Source organism: Columba livia, chromosome 19, assembly GCF_036013475.1.
Source record: "Columba livia isolate bColLiv1 breed racing homer chromosome 19, bColLiv1.pat.W.v2, whole genome shotgun sequence".
Lineage (NCBI taxonomy): Eukaryota > Metazoa > Chordata > Aves > Columbiformes > Columbidae > Columba > Columba livia.
The window spans coordinates 6,761,472-6,787,407 of NC_088620.1; the positions used below are offsets into that span (position 1 = coordinate 6,761,472).

At 43.1% G+C, this 25,936-nt stretch overlaps 1 long non-coding RNA gene across 1 annotated transcript in view; it reads left to right on the top strand.

The window, feature by feature from the left end:
• Positions 1–11,066: 11,066 nt before the first annotated feature.
• LOC110358536 (uncharacterized) overlaps positions 11,067–25,936 on the top strand; it is an 85,883-nt gene continuing 71,013 nt past the window's right edge. Inside the window, exon 1 of the long non-coding RNA XR_010467119.1 lies at positions 11,067–11,466. This is a non-coding gene — a long non-coding RNA (uncharacterized LOC110358536). The remainder of the gene's footprint in view (positions 11,467–25,936) is intronic.

The following is a 25,936-nucleotide window of genomic DNA, read 5'->3' on the forward strand; positions in this document are numbered from 1 at the left end:
ACATGCAGGCAAGCTTTTCTCTGAATATGGGAGAAGCAAACAAATAAAAGCTTGCCATTTCAGACCGTGAGACCACGTTTCAGTCCTGGCGTATATCCTGTCCTGTGCAATTGTTTATCATCTGCCTTGAGCCTCTGTAAGGTTGGGACTGCCTTTCCTCTTCTCCCCACCCATCTTATACCTGTGCATGATCATGATATGCACCTCTCTGCCTTTTTTCGCCTTCCTTATCGTGATTTTTGTGGCCTGAACAGTCAGCTGCAGGTGCCAAAATGTCCAGATGTGATGACAACAGGCAGATGTGCAGCCATATCATGTCAGGCCTGGGAACAGGGACACCTTTTCTGCTGCCCCTCATCATACAGTCCCCTACAATTATCCATCCATGGGAAAGAAGGCTATTTGCTTATTATTTTTCTTTCTGGTGGTCTGTACTTAAACTATGTGTCTCTGAAAAATAATAAGAAAAAAAGCCCTACTAAAATCTGTTCAGAGATGTCCTGCCTGCACCTATAAACGCAGATGTGGATTTATTTGTGTTGCTTAGAAACCTGCATCTGTGGCCTGTCTGGTCCCTTCATGTTTATTTAAAATCACATCTAATAGAAAAAGACACAGCCATAAGGCTCGAGAACGAAAGTTTACTGGGGTCACTGGTTCTGCCACCTGAACTATTTCTCTGATCTGTCCTCCCAAACCAAACAAACCATTTCCATACAGATTGGATCCTGGTTACAGAAACACAGGATTTCAGCTCATGTATCTCCACTCACAGTTTGTCCCCTGCCCCATGCTTGTGATGGAGACAGCAGTATTTCAGGCTGACAGGCATCTTATTTTCCCTAGAAGAGTGCCTTTTTCTCCTCCCTACTTGGAAGTTGTGTCCAAAGGGAAGGAGTAAGTGGAAATAAAGAGATTTTGATGGGGATGCCAAATATCCAGAAGTCTTGGACATATGGCTTCTGAACATATGTGGATAAACCAGACGTGCCCTGGCACAGGGAGCCTGGTGTGCCTGGAGCACATTTGGTTTACTCTGTGAATTGTCCAGGTAAATCTGTGCATGGCCAGACACCTTCAGGGTCTCCACGTGCACATGTGTGGTAGAGCCGTTCCTGGCATGTTTGAGATGTCCCCATGACTGCAAGTGTCCATTTGCTGCTGCTGGAGATGTTCCCTTTGGATGCTCAGACTTCACTATCGCCTTGTGGGGAACCATATGATAAGTGACACAGATTTTTGTAGAATAACCTCGCACTCTTGATTTTTACTTGTTTCTTTGTTCCTTGTTGGTGTACCTTGTTTTCTGACAAAGAAACAGGGGAGAACGTCCTATTCAATACGCCAGCTATATAGCTTAATCTAGAGAGTCTTTATGTTTGGTTTGAGGATTTGGTACCTTCTTGGAGTAAAACTGTATACTTCCTACACAAATATCTCCTAGAAACGGACCCAGGCTTCCAGTCCAATGCTAAGAAGCACCAGACTCTAGGTCCAGATATGATTTCCAGCCCAGCTTGACAGTGCATTAGTTTAACATTTAAGCACAGTATCAAAATCCTTACTGTTCTCTTTTATGTTGTTGAAATAAAAACTACCTAGAATCACAATTTAAAATCTAACCAAATCTGATTGTAATGGTGTCATAACTTTGAAACATGAGACAACTATGATTTACTGCTCTGCTCTTTTGTATAACCAAGGCTATAGATTTCTTCCACTTACTGGTTTCTGCACAAACCTCAATTGGGTTATGGTTTAAGCAGGAACATGCAGTCTTTAACACCAATCTCAGGATGAGCAATCTAACCACATTCCCTGAGAAGGATTTTCCAGTGATTCATCACTTTCACTGGAAACCAGGTGACACCTTAATTCAGGTTTGAACTTCTCTAGCTCCTCTTCTGATTGAAGTTAGGATTTCTATAGAAAAGCAGACAGAAAGTAAAGGAAATAACATCTTGTCTCTCTGTCTTTTTGCATATCTCATTTCCCATCACAGGATGATAATGCAACAGCTGAAATGCTGAAATGGAAGAGCTGTTTTGAGGATCTATTTAGCATAGCCATAAGCAGAACATACAAGAAATTTCATGAGTCTGATTCTGTTGATGTTGCCTGCCTGAGTAGGAGATTCACAGCATCCTGTTGAGAGAAAACCAACTTTCAGTGTGTTAGAACCATCTCTGATATTTTTGAAGTTCACTGCCTACAAATAAGACTTTTTTTAACTGAAAGTCTCAACACAAAGCACAGCCACGAGAGCTTGGAGTGCTGTCTAATTTTTCAGCTTCCTGCACCAGGACTTGATTGTTTTCCATGGCCTTTTGTGCTCCTAGTTTATGAAAAATCAATACTTTAATACAGAAAACGAATCCCCCAGCTACCTATTTAGAGCAGTATTACCTCCAGCTCTGTCGCTCCTGTTGTTCCATTCACTACACTCCCAGAAACCGGCACATATGTTGACGCAGAGGGATGGGATACCATCCCTCAAGGTGCAGGGTATGCATAGAAAGGCATCGCATCCATCACCTTCAGCAAGGAGCGTGGTCCCTCTTCTGAGCTTCAGCAATGTAGATTTTGAACAATGAAAGGAGTGGAATTTGAACACCAACTACTCTAAGTGCAATGTGGGAATTCTCAGATTTAACAATCTTTTCCTTTGTTTATCTGATTGGAAGGCAAAGAGCTATTAAAATACAGGGGAGAAACACCTCACTGTGTTTTTTTCCAGTTCAAAAGTAAATAAAAAAGCAACCCAAAACACAAAAAGAGTTGGCTTGCAGAAAATAAGGCTGTCAGTATTTATTTTGACATTCACCGGCGAAAAAACAGGTTTGAGATGTCATTCGTTTTCACTAAAAGGAAAGTCAAGATTCAAAAGAAAAGAGCTTGAAAATACCATATTCCAACTGATTCATTTCAGCTGTGTTTTGGCTTTGTTACCCCGGACAGCTTGATTTGAGGTAAAAATTGTAACATGTGTCATTGAGCATACAGTGGTACAGCACAGCTGGTTCTTGGGATGGCTCTCAAGGAACAGCCAGGTCTCCTTGTGCAGGTACATGACCCTGGATGAGCAGCAGGTTAGCAGACATAAAAAAATTGGGTTTTCTGCTTGATTTTTTAAATTTTTCTGTGGCAAAGCTGGGAGTCATTGGGTCCCCATCCCTTCTGTTGAGGGCAGGAGGACCTCATGCTGGGCTCAGTGGGGGCCTTTGCTCGGCAGTGTGTTGGTGTAAATCAATTTGATTTTCCCCAGGACACTCCTAATGCCCTCCAATGATTGCTCATCACTAAAACTGATCTTCTCTTTCCTCCAACACTTCCGCAATTTTTTTCCTTTCAAACACCAAGCCCGCTCAGTGCTGAAAGATGTTGCCTTTTCCTTGCTTCTCCTCTCCCATGGCAAACGGGGAGGCAAGAAAACATGAGGACCAACTATTTGAAAAAGCAGAAGAATGTCATGCTGCCTTTCCCCATCCCTCAGGCTTCAAACCCTTTCCCCTCACCCTGTCATTCTCAGTAATCCCCCTAAAACAAAACCAGAAGGTTGGGAATAAGCGGTCTCTGCAGGCAGGTGAGCAGCTTCTGTGCGCAGGGAGTTATTTTTGGCTGGGTATGAAGTACCACATGACACGATCTTCACAAAATGCCAAGCAGTCAAAGCCAGAGCCGCGTGCTCCTAACCTCTCGCACTGAGGTAAAAATAAACCTTAATAAAAGGGCTGAGGAGGCTTAATGGGAAGTGGAAATGCAAAAAGGAGGAAAAAAAAATAAAAGAAAGATCTATTAGGATGAGTCTTGGCAGATCTGAGGGGACGCAATGGGAAGTCTCTTTATCTGGTTGTCTCTCGTTTCACTGCAGGTCCTCGGTCCTCCAGGCCAGGACCATGGCAGGCTGCAAGGTTTGCAAGTGTTTGGTTCCTGCTGAGCAAAAGGCTCAGGCAGTGTCGGGCAGGATGAGACTACCCCAAAGGGCAGCCATGGAGACAAGACACCCTTGTGGCTGGTTACTGACTACTGACATTGTCAGTGGCTTTGTCAGGGACCACTGGCAATTTGCTTTCCCATAACTTATCCCTCAGTTCCTCTTCCATGAACGGGATTTTAATGACTGAAAAAATGCTGTGCATAAGGTAGGTATACAAGCCACGGCGGTGGTGTCCTATATCTTCAGCACGTTGAACCTCAGTCTGCCAGTAATAAGCCTCTCATGCTTGATATGTGGTTGCTTACAAATTAAATCAGGCTCAGAAATCATGCCACAGAATCTGTTTGAGCCCTTTGAAAACCTCAGAAGAGGTTTCCACCTCTGGCTCTGCAATTTCGGACACTGGTGTTTAGTGGTGGGCTCACCAAGCTGAGTTCACTTTACTGTGAGTTTCTCTCGGGGAAGGCTGGCTCAAAGGGCTAGAGAAGTTTATGAGGCACCCTGGCTGCCCTTCATGCTCTCACTTCCATCTCATTCCCTATTTTTTATTTATTTTCCAGATTTTGTACGATTGTTTTGTCAAAGCTGTTAACATAATGCCTGGCTCTGAAAGAAAACAAATCTCCACTACCCAAGAACCCTGAACTCCAACACTGCAGGAGGTCTCTATATAAGTATTATCTTCAAAATAAAAGAAACACTAAAACAATGTGTCTTCCCAGCCATGACACACTTCTCTTTCTATTTATGTAGATGTCTGTCCCAAACAGTGCTGAGCAAAGCTATTCAGCTGGAGGGTGAATGTCCTTCTGGTGGGACTGTGGTTGTCTGATAGGAACAGCATTGCAGTTCTGGAGAGGATGCCATTCTCCTGCGGTGCCCTATCAAAGGAAGATTAAGTCCACCTGCTAGTCTGGGACTGTGGCTGTTGTTGGGGGTCCTGGGAAGGTCAGGCTGTTTGTGTTTTCCATTTGTTTTACAAATTAGGGCTCCCAGAGGCAGGATCTATAAGCAGCACTGCCAAGATGGAGCGGACCTTGGCTGGCCCATGGCTCAGATCTGTTCTCTGGCCCTGCTGCCGCCTCTGCTGTCCTGGGCACTGAGCAGCCCCGGGCTCTGGGGACTGGCACCACAACCCAGGTGTTGTAGAAGGGGTTTTAGAGGGGCCTCAGTAGGCTGGACATGCTGGTGTCCTAAATCACCACCTGCATTCTGTGGCTCTCGCTCATGCAGGATTGATGCTTAAGCATCAGGACCCAGCAACAAAAGAGAAAGCTCTGGCACCAAAACGGGGAGGAAGTGATGGAAAGGCTCAGTGGTTTAAGGCTGGAAACATCTCAAAAGGAGAAGACACAAATGCTTTGGCTGCTCTATGGCTCTGCAGCTTCTCTCTTGCGTGTTAACTGCCTACTGTGGCCCATCAGCTGTCAGACTGATTAGCAGTGTCTGGGCTGGAGGGGAGAGAAGGAGACTGTGCCATGGCCTTGGGATGCCCTGAGCTCCCCCTGCCCCATGGGGGAAGCAGAGAGAAGATGTAAGTGGGAAAAGTGAGTTGAAAACGTTTTTATCCCAAGAGAAGTCTTATCCTGGCTGTGCAAGCATTAGCAGTGCTAGTAGAATGGTATGCAAACCTTTCCCCAAAGGAAAATGAGGTCCAAAAGGCAATGAACACAGGGACCTGGTGGGAAACAAGTGCATAGCTTTGCTCAGGACTGGCCTGAGAGCAGTACGAGGATTAAAACACAAGGTGGCATGTTTGAAGGTCATGAGTGATTTATCCTGCTTTTATATCTGCAGATAACATTTTTCAAATGAAGCTAAGAGAGGAGGCATAAAAATAATCCAATGAGAAATAATAATTAAAAATCCCAGAGCAGAAAGAGAGCAGGGAGCTCAGGCACTCTGACAGTTTCAATTTTCACTTTGACAGTGCTTCTCAGGACTGATAACCTTCTGCTTCTGCTGACAAGCATCCTTTCCCTGCCATAAATCCCAAAGCCCAGCAGCTGCTGATCACTTTTCTAACCTCACTCCAGCCCCTGAAAACCTTTATGAGACTTCACAGGGCTGTGGGAAGACTGAATTTCAGGCAAGGAGGGGATGATAACACTGTGACTCCATCCTGGAGGGAACAACTGAACCTGAAGGAGACAGTGGCATGAGATGGGTAGAAGCAAAAAAGCCAGTATCATCAGGGGAAGAACATATGCCATTTCTGTTGGATCAAAATGTCTGTTTGAACAGAGGGGTTGGACTAGAGGATTACCAGAGGTCCCTTCCCACCTCAGCTGTTCTGTCCTGTGACCACTTTCCTCACAGATACATCTGAGGAAAGAAAACATGGACAAGATACTGAGATGCAGGAGACATCATGAGGTCATTGTGCAAAATAAATAGACAAATAAAATAAGTGGCCCATGGTGATGGAGTAAAAAATGGGAGTTTGGTATGGAGGTGGCTGGACGTGGGCACCTTCCCTGTGTCTCTGCATCTTTATCTTCAGGACTGATGACTGCTGACTAGCATCACTGCATGGGGACACCTTAAAATTTTAACCTCTCATGTTAACGAGTGTTGACAACACTATTACTGGAGAGAGACACCAAAACAAAAAAAAGAATAAAAGATCCCACAGCAAGCCTCAGGAATGTTAAACCTACCCTGAGCTCAAGTGTCAAATGTTCAAACCCTGGCATTGCCTCCCTTTGCCTGGCGATGCCGCCCAGTTCATTAACATCCCGAGTTAAACCCGGGGGAGTGCACGAAAAGTCAGGGATCACAGAGGGAGTGAACTCAGAATTAGAGATGGACCTGAACCAAGCCCCTGGGTCAGATCAGAACCTCACTAAAGGACAAGCAGGGGGGTTGAATTTTGCAGCTCAGCCCGATCTATAATTCATTATGTATCTCTGGTATTTCTAAGGAGGCTACAGCTGTGATATTTAAATGCCAAACCTTTGTGCATTTTTAGACTCATACTTCTGTTGTTGTTTTGAGGATGTAAAATAGTTTTTGCTCCTCCTGGCTTCCTAATGAAACTGGGAAGGGACAAAGAACTGGCAGCAACTGGATAGGCTTGATTCTTGTTATTGTAATAACAAGGACATTTTGAATTAGTGAGTCTGGAGGTCAGGGTCATCTGATGGTTGGTTCACCCTTCATTTCAAGGTGTCTCTTTGCTGGGCAGAGTAAAATTGAAATACCCCCCAGCACACACAACAGGCCAGACTTCGTGATTTCCGTGGCTTATGGGTTTACCACATTTTTTCCCTACGGATAAGGAGCACAAAGAGACATGAACTGATATTGATAACTGAACAGATAAGGAGACTTCTGCAATGAACAGTATAAGGGGGAAAACCTAAAGCAGAGCAGGAGGCGGTGGTGGCAGTGAAGGGAAAACTAATGAAAATAAGCATTTCAAACACACGGGGGTCAATAGGCCAGTGAAAGCGTTAGGCAGGTCCTCAGGAAATAGCAAGAGATATGATGCTCCAAACACAGATACCAAATTATCTGCATGATCCGGGCTCTGTTACCTCCAGTGCAGAGGCACAGACTGGCTTGCTCAGCCCCAGCAAAGCCACTTAATGCTGCCACAGTGAGAAATGTCACCGAGATGTACACAGAGAGCAAAGGAACGTGGAATTTAAAGCAATGCAGCAGCCTCAGGGAACTGAACTGAATTTCCAGATGTGCCATTGACTTGGGACACATCGCCCGACCTGGGGCTGTGACTCCACCTCCACCCCATCTGGGGTATTCTGCCCATTTTCTTCACCAGTCTCTGCCCAAGAAAGATTCTGTCTTTTCCCTGATCCTGTACAGCCTCACAAATAGGGAACAACCATGAGACCACATATGGAGTTCTCAGGTCCCACGTCTAGAAACTAAAAGTAAATTTTTTTGGTTGTTTTTCTCTCACCCATTGTCAGGTTTGTCAAATAATTTTGTGAGAATTGTGGGGGCTTGATAATCTTTTATATACAAAAATATGCATGTATGCAACAATTAGTTGAAATTCTTCTCATAAAAGCTAGAGCAATGTATTCATTGACATTTAACCTTCTCCTTCCCCCATAATCAGTGTCTTTTAAATAGAAATGGCATTGAATTTGATTCCATTTTGGCAGTTATATCTTTTGAAAGGAAAAAAAAATGATAGAAGAGGGAGAAAAATTTCTGAACTAAAACAGACTGTGACAAAGCAATATGTATCTGCAGAGGAGAAGAAAAACCTTCTAAAACTGTTCCTGTGGAGCCCTAGAATTAAGATGTCAGAGGAAGGAACACAAGGAAAGGAGTGGACGGGGGAAAGAAATATATCAAGGCAAATACCAATGGGGTGAAAATACAGTGATAATGTCCTTCATAATGCCCCAAGCCACAGTTGTGCTATAATATAATTAGCATCAGCCACAGCTGAGGGAGGGCTGGGGCAGGCTACAAAGCCCGTGGTGCTGCAGGAGGTGAGGTGAGTGATTCAGTAATTGATGCTTTTCCTTCAGACACAGCATTAAGCAAACAGTTGCAGCAGGGTATGAGGTGGAGACAGGATGAATCAGAAAAAGATCAGCCTTTCAGAGGAAATATGTGGCAAAAGGCCGCATTCAGTGAAGATTGGGGGTACCTGGTTCACCTGAAGAGGGATGGCAGTTCTATTAGCCAAGGCTGCTCTTCCAAACCTTTATGGTAAATCCTTCTTCATTTGTACAAAAGCAGCTTGTGAGAATAAATGTGAGAGATGTTGCTTTGTGTATTTTGGTTTGTGCACTTGACAGAAGCTGGCCAGGTGTGTTTGGGGTGGGATCACAGCATGGGGATTCCTGAGAGCTGGAGCAATGCTCCCACCACAGGACACACATAGACTATCTCCCTTCATGGTCTGAAAAGCCCTTTGGGCTCCAAAGGAGTGAGAAGCTCCATATGATGCTTTTATCACAATTAATTGTAACACTTGTGTTTAGAGAGAGATGGAGAAGAGATTTGGGAAACATGAGACCTGTAAGTCTTGATTCCAGCAGTGGGGGGTGGGTGTTAGAGATACTAGCCATGCTAATCAGAAGAGGGAAACCACCTAGGGAATTGTGAATTAATTAAATATAGCTTCCATGTATTCAGAAAGGAAAAAAAAAAAAAAATCAAACCAAACATATTGAAGGAGCGCACAAAACCAAAAAGACGCCAAGGCTGAGGAGGGAGCTGTTAAGTTTGGCAGGAGGAAAGCTGTGAACAAGCATTGTGATGCCTCTGCTGAGCATGTTCTTCCAAGCGTCAGAGTGGAAAGCAGAGCCATATCTGTGTGGAAAGCACAGCTGGAATGAGACACCAGGCTTTAGGATGTGTGGAAAGTCTTGGGTAAAGCCCTGGCAGCTGCAGGGTGTGCAGGGAACCTGTGCCAGCTCCCTCAGCTGAACCACATGCACAGAGAGACAAAAACATAACCTGAGCCCAGCCTTGGTTTCCTTCTGACAGCACCTGTATGGGAGTAGAGCTTTTGGCACCGACTTCTGCAGTCATCAAGCTCAATGAGATAGAGAGCACGGGCTCGTGGTGGGCTGGGACAGAGGATAAAACTGAATATTTTATTCTTTTTCTCTCCTTAATGCTTTCCTGCTCCTCGTTAGGCAAGAGCTGTGTGGGGAAGGATCAGAGTGGAGAACAGTGGCTGGGACTGGGCTGTGGATCCTCCAAAGCAAGGACTGTGGACAGAAAAGTAACATCAGATTGATTTTTCTCTTGGCTATCCAGGGACGATGTCTGAGGGCAAGACGTTTTAAAATGCAAAGGGTAAAATCCATCATTGTTAGAAACAAAGGGGAGGTTAGAGCAATATTGCATGGAGTAGGTCTTCCAGCGAATTTCTTCCAACCTTAGGATTTATAATCTAGAAGCTTGAGAAGCTCTGTACTGTATACCTATGTTATCAAGGAAAATCTCAGGAAATGAGGAGGTCTTTCTTTTTCTGCTCTATTTTTTCCACCCCTAGATAAATGCAAGTATAGGGAGGATCTAGAGAACATTGCTTGTGTGCATTTGCCACATCAACAGAACTAAAATTCTTGAAAGATACCATGCCAAGCCATTCAAATTTAGAAAGATTCAGAGTCGTCTTAATAGCTGGAAGCTCAAGGCCCCACTGGATTGATCAGGAGGGCTGCTCTGTGTCTTCGGGCAAGTGCCTAGCTACAGAAAGGTCACCTTATTGTATAAAGAATGTTGTAGAAATCAAGAAAACGCAGCAAAGTGCAAATGGCATGACACCAGTAACTGATCTGCTCAGCTTTTCTCAAAATATGAAAGAAATAAAGTGTATTTGAAAAAAGAAGAGACCTGGCGAGATCAGACATCAAAAGAAAGAGGCAGAGTAGATATACATTTAAATGGCATATGAGAGAGAGGTGCCTTCATCTTGAATTTGCTCACTGATGCATGACAACCATTCATTTCAAGTGTAGAGCTCCTCTCATGATCCTGGAAGTCTCAAATACAGCTCATGGGACCTGGGTTATTGTTCCACCGGATGCATTTGACCATCCCTTCCCTCACAGTGTGGCATCCCTCGCCTTGGAACCCGTTACTGGCTTTGATGCTTCCAGAAGCTCCAAGAGAATCCAGTGCTGTGGAGCATTGACTTTTTTCCTCAGCGAGAATTTCTGTTGTCATTCATTCTCAAATCCAAGTACAAACAAGCACCTAATGGGGCAGCAACATGCACCATGCTAGCATTGCACTCCTGGCAGGTTAGATGTAATGCATCATTTTACTTCTGGGCTCTGGGCAACATTAGTTTTTTAAGGCAAGGTTAGATCTCAAACATTTGTCAAATGCATCTCTTGTGAGGCTGAGATCCATCTCCTTCCTCTTGCCACTCCCTTGCTTTTTTATTTTCTGCCTCCTTCATCTTAAAGTACTCTAACCTGTCCCGGAAATCAGAGCGTTCCTCTTTGCCTCCCACTTTGGCTAAACTATCAGCCACTATTGGTGATCCTCTGACTTTTCCAGAGAGTCCCAGAAATGTCTGAACATGATCTTGGGCAGAAAAGGACATGTCCTTGTGACCAGAAGTACAGGGGATGGTGTCCCACTCACCTGGGATGCCACCCTGGGCCATCTTCTGGGGGAAAGAGCCCTGCTGGGGGGACTATAATAAATGGTCCTTGAGTCCAGTCCTTTATGGGAGCAACCCCAGGATGATACCTCCGGGGAATTATCCTTCAAGAAGTACATTGGCAAAAACTAACCTTTCCATGAGCATGTATCAGAAGGTTGTTGTTGAATTTGGGTTTGGTTTTGTGTGGTGTGCTGTTTTTTTCTTTCTTCCTTTTATTTCTCTTTTTTTCACCTCTCCCTTAAAGGCAGAATAAATTAAGAGTTTATCTGTAATTTTCTCGGCAGGACAACTGCATTGAAGTGCCAGGCAGGATCTCCCATTGTATAAATCAATGCGTTTTATCACAAGCTTGGGCCTTCTGGTAATAAACTAAACAAGAGCTGCGGCTTTCTTCGTGGAGGTAATCAGCAAACAGGTGAGCACAAGAGCTTTTTTACTAATGGGGGGATGGGGGAGGCAGTTAATTTGACCTGGAGTGCGGATTTAGTCTCTCCTGCAGCGGAGCTGTTTCTGCAGTTATCTCTTCAAGTCCAGCCTCCGTGTCTTTCTGTCTTATTTCCAGTCCAGACATGCTCTGGAAACCATTACCATATTTATAAAGCTACCTGGACTCACCAAGCATGCATGAAAGGGTTAGAAGGACCTATCTATTTTAACAGCTGTGCAGTCAGTATCTGTAAGTGAGAAAAGGAGGAGAAGAAGGAAAAAAAAGAGGTTATTCTGCATTTACTGTGTAGGAAAAGTGCACATAGTTCTTTAAAGGTAGCATCCATTAACACTGTAAAGTAGAACTACCTATCCTGGCTGGACAAATCTGTCCTTGATGGTAAGTAGCAGGTTACCACATGCCCTACACAGATTTATCACAGTGCTGGGGCAAATCTCTGTGAGTGTGTCTGTTTTCTTACATTATGGGGCATGTAAGTGGAGAACATGAGCTGCGATAAGGAGATTTGGGGGACAGGGAGCAAGAGGTGTCTGTGGTGCAGGTTCTAATTCCAAGCTCAGACATGACTTTAATATGTGATTTTAGCTGAGCAACACGATCGTGATGATTATGACCCAACACATCTTCTTTACCAGATAATGAGCATTGGTAAGAGGCTGTAAATCCTTGGACAGGAGATGTCCAGGATCTAAAAGACCTGATCACAGCTGTACTAAATAAAAGGTTCCTGGGATGTTATCTCTGTTATCTCTGTTATCACTCATCTAATCCCTTAGTGGTCTGGTAATCCTGAAGACAAAGGCAGTGAAAAATAGCCTTGAATAAAATGGTATGAATTACATGAATATAATGTATTATTGCAAGGAGCTCATTGCTTGGCCTGGGGCGCTGAGGACTCGCTATTCTACAGCAAGGACGTTTGGGCAACACGTATTTTGGGGAGGCCTGCAGGGGATTCCCATTCCTCCTGAGTTCACACGCTTGGGTTTTAACCAGAGTATCCCTTTCAGCTGCTGGGAACATGCTGTTTCATCTTCATCTTTGAAGAGAAGATGATAGAGTGATTGTAATGCTGTCCTTCATGTGTTAGGTGGAAGCAGCAGCTACAGAAGCCACAGGGATGGTTTCCCGCATAGAGAACAGGTCGTATTTGCTAAGTATTTAGTGGGCCTGGGAAGTGTTGGCCAAAAAGAAAAACAATGTAAAGCTTAATGGAAAAAAAATTTGTGGGCTTCTTGGACTTGTGTTTTTGTAGTAGCACAGGCTTAAGAAGGTAACACAGAGAGATGATTCACTTTGCTTGCTCCAGTGAAGGTGGATGAGGGGCTACTTATACCCTATGTAAGAGAAAAGAAAAAGATATTGATTCAGAGTTCCCACATCTATGATCTACGTCCTTGTGCTTCCCCTAAAGAAAATGTATTGCTCCCCACCAGTAATAAATCAGAAGACTGACTTTCCTGCTCCTTCTCAGACAGATACACTGTTGTAAAGCAGGAGAGAAACTCCCTGAAGTGGAGGATATGAGGGCTTAACACACAGGAAAGTTCAGATAACGCTTCAGAACTAGGAGAAAAAAGATCAGCTGCCAATATGATGGAAAATAGTAAGCTTTTAATTATATTTAATTCATTTAATAGCTGTTTTTCTCTAGTATACTCATTTATAAATAGATATTTATTTATACTAATATTTATAAATGTATGTGTAAATATGTCTTTGTAAATATGTATTTATAAAAGAAAACTAAACAAATACATATTTATAAGGGAAAATTTAGTGCATTTAATAAACATACACAACTTTCTGCCATGCTGGAGGATAAAACAAGGTGAAGAAAATTGGAAGCAAACCTAAACAAAAAATAACCTTAGATTGACACTTTCTCCATAATGGATCCCAAAGCTTTGTTTTACTCCAATTTACACACCAGTGAGAGATTCGGTTCTGATGTGCAGCATCACATCTCTGAGAGGAGATACAGTAATTGTATAACCAGAATAGTAACACCACAACCGAGTGCAGGCTGGGCAGTAAAAGACTGCTTTTTTTCCAGTGAAACTTGAACAAACTCCTCAGACAGCTGAAATTATTCCTAGTTTATAGCAAGTAAAGTCCTAACCACAGCATCCAGCTGCGAGGATGTCTATATTAGAGGGCTGTATACAGGGGAAACATGGGCTTTCTAGACCAAGATAACAGCATGTTGGAGGTTGATGAGGACTACAAAGCCCTGGGGAAAAAAAAATAATATAAAAAGTAGAATAAATTTGCCCTTTCTGAGCAGCATACTGCCAGTTTACAGCGAGCTTGGGTACTTTTACAGCAATACTGCTGTACAGGAGGCGTTCGGAGAGGCTGGCATTTGGCTTTGACCCCAAGGTTAATTTAGCTGTTCTTGCAAGATGAGAAATAGGAACCCAGGTCCTCGTCTCCTTTGCTATCGAGTCAGCTGAGTGACACAAAGGTAAAACTGGCATGAACAAGAATTGGGATCTCTAATAAACAGGAACCACTAGGAGGTTTTCAGTCCTTGCAGATGTCAAGTTGATGACTGCTCAAAACAGACTGGCACAGGGGGATGGAGAACATTTTGTCTTGGGTTCTTTGCCAAGCGTGTTCTAGAAACAGCTGGGATATTTACTGCAAGAATTCAACCCTGGGATAATGGTCCTTGGGATCCACAGGTATCTTCATTTCTCCTACCCGATTCCCTCCAAAGGGATTTCTCAAGACCCAGCGTCAGAGATGAGTCTGGGCTGTTCTCTGCGTGAGGGACAGAACAAATCCCCTCTGGTGTGACATTTCAGACACAGCCACACAGGGGGGTGCACTGATCATTTCCCACCTGTTCCTTGCCAACAGATTTCTTTCCTCCCGTCATTGTGGAGGTGATTATTCCTCTGCAGCTGTAGATTACTTCTGTCGAAATCTTGTCTATGGCTTCATTAAAGAGTTCAAGGCTGCTTTTAACCTAAAGCTGCTGGATTAACACCAGGTCTTGACTTAATTCTGCTCAGGCAGTTCATCCTAGTCCTTCTCATAGCCACGTTTTCTAATCCTGAAGTTATTTTTATAGTCCATAAGCTTTTCAGGCCTGTTCGCCTTTCCCTGGGCGTTGCATCAAACAGCCCGTGGCTGCAGACATGGGACTTGATGCGAGAAGATAGACACGGACTTTGCTCAGGCGGAAAACAACCCCAGAGATACCACTTTTTCTTTTTTTTCTTTTAAAAACCTAGCCTTTGGAGGAGTGCCAGCTGATTTTAATACCCAGGGGACTGGAGGTAATTGCCAGCCAGGGGGATGCAGCCAGCTCTGCTATTACCTTGGCCACAGACAGGAAGCCGCTCAGCCAGACGCTTCCCGAGCGAGAGATCAGGACATCTCATCGCTGACTCAAAAGCAACCAACCCCTTTCTCATCACTTAGATTTAAATCATAGCTCCTTTTTCCCCACTCTGAGGTCTCATTAATGCCCCTGGACTCATGCTAGGAACAGTAGAAGTGTAGCGTCCTTGTTTTAGTAACTGGATTAAAACTGCAGTGCAGGGTTTGATCTCAAGCATCCTACTTTTCAGCAATGTGATTTAACCAGAGTCCATCTTCTCTCTCCATGCGAGAGGAACATCATGGTATCAACATCTGTCTTCTGCACTTGCTGCTCTGGGCCTGCTTCACATTCTGGATGGATCTGTGAATGAACACTTTTCAAATGCTATAAATATTTTATGAATTTCTATCCACTTACTTTAATGGGGGATTGTAAAAGCATTTAACCATATTACACCCGATCTCTCAGACACTGCATTATTTCAGCAGAACTATTTTATTAGAAGCAACTGGCGGAATTGCTGTTATATTGTTTAAATATATATATAATATTTATATATTTCTCAAGCCAGATGAAATCAGATAAAAGGGAAGGGGAAACAGCTATGGAAACTATCTCAGGCTTGTTCTGACGCACATGAAAGATTTCATTTGCTGTTCTTCTCGTGTCTGCATGCAGTCTTTTCAAGTAACTCTGTTTTTATAGATTGGGCTGAGACTTGAGTCTGGATGTCTGATGGACTTCTTCCTCTCCTCCTGAAACACTAAATCCAGATGCAAACATGTGGCATTGCCTAGAAACACAGCCGGGAAGAGTCCCTGCTGCTCAGCTGGAGACATCCCTCCCTGAGGACACCAAGTCCCCTGCCTGGGACTCTTGCGTGAGATTAACAGGCAGGAGAGACAGTTTGTATCGCCTATGCCAAGTAGGATTCTTTTGCCCAGGGACCCAGAAGTCCGTATTCTGACCCCATCACTGCTTTGGCAGGGAGATGTTTGTGCCACAGCTCTGGGGGACCCAGCCCCAGCCTCTCAAAGCAGAACCAACAGCAACTAGGGCCACCCTACATCAGACCAGCAGCACCTCATCCAGCAGAAGATAAAGATAACACTTTCTTCTTCTCCTCACCCCCCCTCCATCCATTGTTTATTTCCAGCATTGCACAAAGGCCTTTAAAAGCCCACTGAGCTGCTTTTGACCGTGTCCCTGTTGGGTAAATGAATTTATGGTCTGCCAGGCTGATTTATGAATGCCCATTCTACTTCGAACAAGAGGGCCGGTTGTTTTATACCTTCAGCCATGCGGGACAGTGAGCTGCTCTGATCAAAGCTGTTCTGATTTTGCTGGCACGATTGATTCAAGCCTGAAGAATTACAGCAGGTTCACACTTGCTCACAACAGTAATCGCGGGTCAGAGGCATCTTCTGCCATCAAAGACACCAAGTCTGAAGCTTGGGACACTGGAAGATTTTTACCCTTAAACCTCCTATTACCCTCAAAATCAAGCAGCTGTTCAGCCATATCTGAAGTCTCTAAAACCCATTGATGTTAAACCGATAACATATAAGTTGATTTTACTGGTTGTCCCTCCTGGCTCTCAGCTGTTGACACACCAGGAAGAGCAACTGTGCTGTGATACAGATATTCCAGCCCTGGTGTGCAGGGACTTCGTGCTGATGGACTAAGAGGGTTTGCCCTCCAGGATTTGTGCAGTCAAGGAGTCTAGCTACCTCATGGGTTCTTAGCACCAGTTATTAAAATATTGATATGTCTGTTTGCAGATGGCAAACTGAATTTTGTATAAAATTCCAGGTAGAGTGGCTTGAATTCTTTTTCAGAAACCTTCCTATCAAATACCTCTACACAATAAAACATCATAGAGATTTTTCTTTTTTGTGGGACAGATAACACACACACACACAAAAGTTTTTCCTCCTGTAGGGTTCTTTTTGGTTTGTTTATTTATTTTTTTTTTATGACAAATGATACACTTTTCACCTACATGCTCTTCTTGTCCATGCCAATATCCAGCCAAGTTTTTATTCCAAATCTCTACAGTGTGACTCCTGATCAAAGTCAAAGAGGTATAAAGTGTAAGAAATTCAGAATTTCTCCTTCCATCTGTCCAGAAAGGAAGGTCACAAACTACAGTAACTTCTGGAACTATTCATCAAACTCTTGGAAGTCACAACTCCCAGATTAAAAGAGCAGTGATTGATGATACCTTTTCCAGGGGTTACATTGGAAAAATGTGCTCCTTATAATGGAAACAGAGAAGAAATTAGTTCTCGTATCTCTCTTGAGTGTTAGTGAAAGTGGAAAACTGCAGATAAGAGGCTAAATCCCAAAGTCTTTCCTCCAAAACTCTGTCCACTGAGCTTGAAAGTTCTTTAATCATCTTCCTCCTTTTACATTTTTGTCTTGATGTCCCTTGCCTAGGGAGGAGTCATAATATACGCTTGGATGGTGGTGTCTCATCTTGATTATTTTAGCTACATGAAAATAGGATGCTTTTAGCATGAACTTTAAACTCTCTTAAGATGTATTGGTCCAGGACCAATAAAACCTATCATTCAAGTTTCACAGACAACCTTTCTGACTTTTAACAAAAACTGTGTAGTTTCCATTTGCCTTTAGTTCCACACTTCCCTGTTGTGCTTTGGTCTTACAAGGTGGCCAGGCACTGCAGTGATAAAATTTTGGGAAAATAAGGAAATATTGCAATATGACTCATTAATACCACATACTGCTCAGTGCACCCTTTGTAAAGTCACCCTGCTGGATTTCATCACTCGAGAAAAAGGAAGTCAGGAGGTTTTATAAAAGAGTGGCCCAGATAAGATGTGGACTCTCCAAAGTAACAAGGAGGTTTATAGCTGCGAAAGACTCCTCGTTCCCAGTCCCGGTGACAGTTGTTTTGACAGGGCTGTTTTGACAATGCTGAGAGGAGTGAGATCAAAAGACACCTATCTGTTCAAGGACTGGACCCATAAAGCAGAAGAGGACAAAGCTGTCAGAGCATAAAAACGGGGGCTGCAGCAGGCATGCGGTCATGGTTCCCGGGGAGAGCAGGTGACACCGAGGCAAAGTAAATGCAGAGATAGACATTATGGGTGCAGAGCTTTTATTTTCTCTAAGCGCAGAGTATTTTCAAAACAAAATATGACTTTCATTGCCAAGAAAAGCTGCTTTTAAGTGATAGCTGACTGTTATTTGCCGGAGGCTCTGGGAGGTAGGGTGGAAGGGTACAATCTCTGGCTACCACCTGTTCTGTTGATGTCAATCCTTTGGGAAGGAGCTGATCAGGATCCACTGAGAGATCCAGCTCTTGAGAGGCCAGGTTGTGTGGCCCTTACTGCATGAAAATGGTGACATGGCCGGGTCCTGTGGGAAAAGTTTGGTCATAGGGTTTGTATCCAGGTCTAGGGGGGAATCAAATCAGGCTGTCCTGCTCCTGTGTTGCGGAAATGCTACACTCCACACTGTGAAAATCTCTTTCTCTGCCTGAAGGAAAAAAAATCTGTTCCTATTATAAATAAATACTGAATAATGAAAAACAGAGAAATAAAAAGCATGGTTCATCAAGGTCTGTAATGACAGCTGTCAGCATCTGCAGAGAGTGAAACCCACCCCCCCAGCCAGGGCCAGGTTGGCTCATGGGGACCTGGGTCAGAACCTCATCTCTTAGTGATACTGTCATGGCATCCCTGCTTTAAATGTACCCACGGCTTGCAGAAGAAAACCCCATACATACCATGTGCCTATGTAAAAACCAAGACAGGCGAAATATGAAAATGATCACAGCTTAGACGGGGGATGCCAAAGCTTGTCTGAGGAGTCCTGGGTGCTAGCCAACAAGTAACTTACAATGCATAAGACGAACAATTATCCAAAGACAAATCAGTGCCATGCAATTTCTAGCAAAGGCATCAGGCTGTCATTTCTACATTGGATAAACACCACCCATATTGTTTCTTCAGGATAACAATGATTTCTCTTACATCACTTCACTAGGAAATCTCTGACATCTCCCTGGGACTTCCTGACCATCACTTTGGGGTTGTAAAGGCTGGTGAAAAGACATTCATTTTTACCTCTCTGCTTTCCTGCTGCCTCTGAGCTCCTGCTGGCCCCATAACCTTGGTCATCAGCCCAGATCGCAGTCCAAAGCCTCACATCCAGGCTATGCCTCTAGAAGCCTTTTCCCCTCATAACCTCTCTAAATAGATGTGACGTTTCTTCTCCTGCCTTGCAGCCAAAACTTTTGTCCAGCCCCTCACTTTGTATTGCACAATGACAGCAGGAACAGCCCTTTCCTCTGGTCTCAACAAATGCCACCTGGCTCCACCCACACGTCTTTCCAGGATACGAATGCAGAGATCCCTCTCCCAGCCTGCTGCTGTCAGTGTGTCATCCCTCCGTACCGTCCCCACCAATGGCACCTTTTCTCTATCGTGTCAAACATATGCTGCACATACTTGCTTTCACAGTCCATCTTCACCCACCCTCTCCCTCATCTGTCATTCAGCCTGGAGAGGTTGGTTCTCACCTTCAGTTGGCCCCTGGTGCCAGTCTTCCCTCGCCCACTTCTTCCATCTTCAAACAAGTTACCCTCGCGTTTATCCCATACTGTTCGTTGTGCTCTCTTGAGCATCTACAAGGCTATCTCATCACAATCCCCCAAAACGCTTTGTAAATCAAACTTGTCATTATAATGTCTGCAAAACCTATGACAATTACTCTTCTGGCACTGGTGTCTCAGTCTGACCCACAGCATCTCATTATTTCCCTACATTCCTGTCTCTCTTACACGTTTCTTGCTTTATACCTAGACGGAAAGCTCTTTGACACCAGGGTCTGATTTTCCTTCTTTAAGTACAGCACTTAGCATATACACGACCCAGTCCCAAATTAAGATGAGTAGTGACACAGAAATGATGAAAGACAGTTGTGTGTCCCTTTTCCTAATTGGAAATACACTCTCTAAATTTCTGTGAAATTGGATTCTCATTTGCCCTCACATCAGGTTCACAATTGTGCCTATATAACCGTGGTGCTCCAGCCCTCAGCAATGGCTCTGAGATGTTGCTGGCACATGCAATATTTCATGAATATCTCTATATTTGTGTGTATTTTTGCAGAAATAGTGTATTTTCCTGTTTATGGCTTGTAAGATGGACGGCAGACAAGACTTGAGCCTGCTACCCAAGAGGAAAACTCTAGAAAGAAATAGCAGGGGATGTGCCAGGGGCAAGTGAGAATAAATAGTGAAAAATTACCCTTGGCTACTAGAACGCATCATCCCATATTCCTAAAAATTAGAACATTTTTGCTCAGTCATGTGACTGATAGTAGCATCTGCCACTTCGCCAGAGCTTCAGCCCTCTCTCGGTTCAGGCAGGGAGAAAACGATTTACAGGAGGAAGCTTGTTCTTTCGACATGTGCTGAGGACAAATCAGCCATCAGTCACTCACGTCTGCTAATGCTGTTTCTCAATTCAGCAGAAACTGCAGCATCTTGTCCTGCATTTCCCAGCCCCGGCTGGCTGCTCTACGCCTTTGTCCATACCATAACCAGCAAGTAGGAGTGAATTTGGCTGCTGACCTGTATAATTCACTCCCAGCTCTGACTGGTCTGAGATGGACCTTTGCAGGGGAGAGACTTTTCTCTGCGTGCTATTTCTCATTCAAGACAGCAAACATTTCAGCATGTGACAGCCTCCGTCACTCCAGCCGCCTGGCATCTTGCATCTGAAATGCGAACCAAGCCTGGGAGTCAAGCTCTGCTTCCTCTGCTGACTGTTCTGCCCTGAAATAACAGGTCTGGGATGGCAGGGAAGGGGAAGGGAAATAATAACCCATCTTCTCTGTCATTTGGTGGGACCCCCACTGTTCACATGTCCATCGGCTTCCTGGCAGGCGACCACAAGGCGTTTAAGGCCTTTGGTCCGTGCTTTCACTGTAAACTTAATCCTTGTAAAGTATCTCCTGAGCTCCCAGATCCTGAAGACCTCTCAGACAGCTCCCTGTGAGGATGCAGAGAGAAAATGCAAGAGGCAGAGCTGAGGTGAGTGTCAGGCTTGCTGAAAGCCCAGTCCTGGAAACAAGAGCGGCCACCAAGGAGATGTGAGTGTGGATCTGACTCCAGCTCCTCGCTGAGAGCAGCAAAGTGACCTGAGGGCATAAATAGACTGTAAAGAAAAACTTCAAACACAGTGGTATGCATTCGGGCAACACTCACCTAACCTTTGAAACAATATCATTTCCCCGTGCCACATTTTCCATTTGTGCTAAAGTCACATTCAGGGTGAGTTAATGCCACTGAGCAAAAGAGAAGTGAATTTGAAATGAAAGCGTCCACCTGCGAAATCAAAATTACTGTGTTTTGTACTGAAACAACATTAAAATGGATTTTGCAGGAGGATCTGGAAACAGTTGTTCATTGGTGCTTTGCATTTCTGTTCTTCGCCATGATTTGCATTCCTCAGCTGGACTTCAATTCCCATCACACACCGTGTTCCTCTCTTGGGTCAGGTGACTGTCATATTAACACCTCTGGATTCAAGATGAAACTACGTTTTGAAAGACCGGAGTTTCCTAAGGGATGAAAATTCTTATTTGAAACAAACCCTTATTATTTAGTCTGTACTTGTAGTTCCAAAAGGAATTGGCATAGAGATTGATTTTATGCACTGATAGCCAGGGAATATGAGAATTTCTGGTGCATAGCTTTTATTCTGGAGGTAGAAAAGTACATATTGTTTACCCAGTATATAAATAAGATATTAACATTCTCCAGGAAATCACTGGACTTGATGCAGTTATGAGCAAATGGCAGAAAATAGTGAACTGCCTTTTGTCCCTAGAAAACAAAGTTTGAGATGTCTTTGCATTTCACAAAAACACATCGGTAAATTTTAAAATAGCTGTGGAGCCTTCTCATGAATTTTTGCCCTGGAGTTGTAAAGGAGCCCTTCCCTCCAACCTGCCTGATATGTTTGTTAGCTTCTGTAACTAGATTCTGAATATATATATTCCCTTTATTTGTTTGCAGCTGTAATCCCCGACAGCATCTAAATTGGATCCCAAGGGTCCGAAACACTGTCTGTTTGTGGAAGTATGTCAAGTTTGGACAACTCTAGTAGATACACATGTGGGTACCACATATATAGTCTCTGAAGCAGTTTTTGGAAACATTTTGAATGTATTTCATGCAGGAATAGCACAGCTATCTGTTTGAGAGGTGGGGACCTTCCATATAAGTACTCAGTGTTCAAAAATTAGTGAATGCCATTGATTGAGTTTATCCTAGTGAATTAAAGAAAATTCTTGCAATTTTTTAGGATAGAAAAGGTACATTTCCTCACATGTACATTACCATCTGGTGTGGAAATATATTAATATCTTGCAATATTTAGGTCATGAATCAAATCTAAGCCCTTATTGCACATTCAGAGAAAATTACTTTCTAGTGACATATGGCATGACCTTCAACTTCTATAAATTCATAAAATTCTAGCAAATCTACTCAAATTCAGATATTTTGTACCCACATTTTATTTTTACGGATGCTGTTAGCCACTTGTAGTGCTGGAGGTCTTAGGTCAATATAGAGAGTTTATTGCAAAGCTAAAGAAAATTACCTTTCAGTGACCCAGGGCATGAACTTCAGTTCCCACTGGTCAATGAGGAGTTCTGGTCTCCCTGGCTGTTGATACATACAGGACATCAAAACTATATACTGGGTATATAAAGGGTTTCTAGAAGGGACACAGTTATAGCTGGTTACGGAAATGCTTGTCAAGGGAATCAAGTTCTTTAAATTGTTAGGATTTAACATTTCTTGCCAGAACTCACCTGTTGCAATTCCTGCTCTTAATGTGACTTCAGAATTCATCATGCAAAAATCAGAATACGTGGACAATTTGTCTTTCATTAGTAGCAGTATTTTTATACAGCTGAGTAATAAACTACTTAGAATGGGGAAAAGAACTTGCTTTACAGTGTCTTGGATAAGTTTTTATTTTTGGATTTCGTCTTGTTTGTTGATTTTTGCAAAAGCCATGTTTGTCTGAATCATATTTCTCTGTTATTGTTGCGCAAAACAACACTGAAATTCGCTTCTTTCAAGCTAAGCTGTCAGGATTTAGGTCTATTAGCTGGAAGCATAGAATTAGAGACAGAAAATGCCACATAATGTATCTAGTCTTTTTCTCGCTCCTTGTCCACACTTGCAACTTGTTCACTGGTCCACACATTTTGATTAGTTCCCATGTTTGATTCACCTCTTCAGCCCAAGTCTTCATCTGTCCAGTTTTGCACAAGTCCATATTACTGTGTCATCTTCCCCTGGGTTTGCTGCTGCTCTCTCTAAACCCCCACCTTCTTGCCCAGGCTTTCCTTAATGCTCAGTGTTTTACCCATCGCTGCTGTGTTCCTTACAACCCCGCCCTGTTCCTTGAGGAACACAATATAGAGATGGTTTTTAACATCACATTCTCCAAAAGATAAAAAAGATCATGAAATCCAAATTATCCTAATCTAAATCTCTCCCTCTTTCAGTAATGCCATGTTTAAATGCCCGCCTTGGTCACCATGAGGCAATTTTGCATTTTTTTCGTGTTCTCAGTGGATTACTTTTCCATCACTCTGCAGTTTACAAGAAAAACATTTTATAGAGAGACTTAGCATCTCTTTTTCTCTCTTTCTTTTGCACACTCCCACTTCTTCAGTTCCTTCTAGTAGATAAAAGACCAAGATCAGGTGGCTGGAATTGGAGGTTGTCAGTGTTGATGTCGCAAATTAGAGGCTCAGTTTTAACAATAAGAGCAATTAGTCATCAGAGCAGGTTCCTAAGAGGTAGGGTGAGTCAGCCTCTTTTGTGAAGCTGAATAACTTTTCTGAAGGCTATATTTTTTAATTAAAATAACAAGTTCTTAAGCTTGATGAGAGAATCACTGGGTGAGCTCCTGCCATTTGTGTGTTGCAGCAAGTCAGGCTGCAATCATCCTAATACATTTCTCTGGCCTTAAAAAGATACGTGACTTGTGTCCTGGGTGAATGTCAAGTTCAACTTCATTTTCATATCTTTCCTGCTGCTCAATTTCATCTCGCTTTTTCTCCTCTGCTCTTTCCATGTTCTATGCATTGTTTGCTCCTCCCAAGCAGTTTTCTTTGCAGATTTTCTTGGTAGTTTACATAATTCAGTAGATTATTGCATGGAGATCTTCATGTCTGACTTCTTTTGATATGAGTCTATAGCTCTCTGGGATCACAGAATAACTCAGATTACATCCCTTTGGCCACATCGGCAACTCCTGTCAGCATTAAAATGGGCAGTATAGAAGACTTCTAAACATCTTCAATGTGCCTGCTGCTGATCCTAGCCCAGTCTAATTGGAGATAGGAGGGAGGATTATAAGGATTCCCGGGCTGGGAAATATTTGCATGAAAAGGAGAAAGAATTGCTTAGGATGATGGGGGGGAACAGCAATAGTTACTGTGCTCTTCCCTGGCATCATTATTAACTTCTAGAGACAGGACAGTAGCCTAGGTGGTCTCATCTGACAGATCTGGCATTGACAGCGGTACAGGAATGTGGGAGGATACAATAGCAAAATAATCCATAGAAATAATCGGAGCCAATTACACATTGTTTTAAAATTCTTTACCAAAAAAAACCCACCCATATACATATAAATTTAACCCAAATCTTGTGCCTTGATGACAATCCTTTTACCAAAAAATATATGTTGTGTCTCCTGTTGGGCTCAGGATCTTCTAAATAATTATTCTTTTCCTTTCTATTCCTTACAAAGCATTCTGGGCAAAGGTATTCCCTATAAAACCTATGGCTGGGACAGAAAGTCAGGCCTCAGGAGGAAACTTTTGCACATTTCTTTAGTAGGTTGGCAATTTATCTCATCTGGCCTCCCCTCTCCTCTCTCTCTAACCCCTAACTCCTGCCTTTAAGTAGTTCATCCAATCAAAGCACAAAAAGTTTAAACTTAAACTTAACTTAAACTTAAACTTAACTTAAAGTTAAACAAAAAAGAAAACTTAAGCTGGACATCAGGAGAAGATTCCTATCAGTGGGGTCTGCCAGAGCACAGAATAATCCCCTATTGGGAACAGCGGGAGTCCATCACTGGGATAGACTAAAACTAGATGAAACTAAAATCAAAATCAATATCATCATTAACGGAAGCAGCCTGAAAGGCTGAGGGATGGACAGTAGAATTTGATGCCCCTAGAGTTTAAGAAAATGGCTGTGACCTCCTGTCTCGCATTTAACCAGAGAATTGTTCAGAATGATACATGGAAGATGAAGGATTGTTTTCAGCACAATACATTTTTTTTTTCTGCTTGGTTGTTGAGTAGTTTTCTGGTTTGGGGGGAGGAAGGTTTTTGGGTATAGAAAAGATACAATATTCAGTATGGTATTTAAGAAAAATACATGAGGAGTGTGACTGCTAAAGTGATTTATTAACTGTGATTTTCAATAAGAAAACAGCTCAAGATCTAGCACAGGTCACTGATTATGCTGTCTAATAATCCGAACAAGCAAACTGCATGGGGCTGTCTGCTTTTTTGTGCACTCAGCTGGAGTGCAGCTGTGTGCAGCAGCCTATAGGATCTGCACCTTAGTGAGCTTTCTATCCCTAACATCTCCTGGCTCAAGTACATCTATTTAAGGTCAGATTTTTCCAAAACAAAAAATAAATTGGACCAGATACATTAAAAAAAACATATAAAAAACTAATTCTGGCTTCTGAGCATGGGAAAGTTTGGCCCTTGGTGTGGTCATCTGCCCACTGCTCTATTTCCATATTTTTGTATACTTGGAAGAAACCCTCTGCTAATGGGGTATTTGGAGAGGACTAGAGTGTGCCCATTTAAGCAGATGCAGCAGAGTTACGTGTGACTTACATATAGAGAAATAAACACCATGTCAAGGCCTTGTAGCACCGCAAAATATTGATGCTAAACATTTTTCATTAAGGAATTCTCCAAATGCTGGACTCAGACAAACTTTGATCTAAAGACACTTTCTATCAGATCTCCTTAACAGGACAGGAGTTTCCATTGGGAAATACCCAATGA